Raw genomic sequence first — 1,175 nt, forward strand, 5'->3', positions numbered from 1 at the left:
TCGTTATCCGTCAACATGAAAACCTGACTTTATCCGCCATAGTTGTTACCACGTGACAAGAATCCACTGTTCCGCAATTGAATTGATAACGTAAAATTACGTGATGGGTACAATTTGTCGATATCTTTCTTTCGATGAACATTCACAACAATCAATTGAAAAGGAAAAGAAAAACTTATGTTAAATTCCTAAAACAATACTTAGATGTTTCATTGAAGATTAAAACAGACGCGGAAATGACTATTATTCCGAATGGATGTAGAATTCCCAATCTCGATAAAAAATGAGAAAAAAAGCGAAAAATCAGTACATTGTTATATCAATTATATATTGCGAATAACGGTTCGGGAGCGAGTTGCTAATTCATTAGCAAAAAAAACTATATGATATCGAATACAACAGCACATCCTACTTGTTTTTTTATTAATCAATGAAAAAATTTCATGAAGATAGCCGACAAATTTTTGAAAAATTCATTGAAAGAAAAAAATGTTCTCTAATCGATTGCAACTAATCACCTACGATGGATTGTAATTTATTAGCCGGTCATCGTATGCCACTTTTTAACATTTGAGAATTCATTGATTGAGAGTGGTCGCATTTTTGTATATATTTTTCTAGTCATAGAAAAAAATTCTGTCGGCTAACATTATAGTTTTCATAATTAATTAATTAAAAACGGCTTATGAACTCTCAAACGTTAAAAAATGGCATACAATAACCGGCTAACAAATTACAATCCATAGTAGGTGGTGATTTATTAAAAAATCAATTATTTAGAATTTTGTATAATTTACCATGTTATAAAAAATTGATGATTCCCAATAAACTATCAACTCTCAAACAAATTGCAGAATAGATTCAGATTTGACAAATAATTTGCAATCGATAGGATAAAAAAATTTTTTTTTCAATGAATTTTTCAAAAGTTTGTCGGCTATCTTCATGAAATTTTTTCATTAATTAATAAAAAAAAAATCATCAACTAAGTAACGTTAAAAACCGATGTACAATGACCGGCTAACGAATTACAAGCAATTCTGAATGGTAATTTATTTGAAAAAATTGTTTTGTCGGCTAATTGGATACTGCTCTTTAAAACGCTCCATTGATGGTAGCCCTCTTTAGTCGGAACTTATAAGTACATTATCCCATCCCGAGGAGAATATCCAACT

This window comes from Fopius arisanus, unplaced genomic scaffold (assembly GCF_000806365.1).
Source record: "Fopius arisanus strain USDA-PBARC FA_bdor unplaced genomic scaffold, ASM80636v1 scaffold00121, whole genome shotgun sequence".
NCBI lineage: Eukaryota > Metazoa > Arthropoda > Insecta > Hymenoptera > Braconidae > Fopius > Fopius arisanus.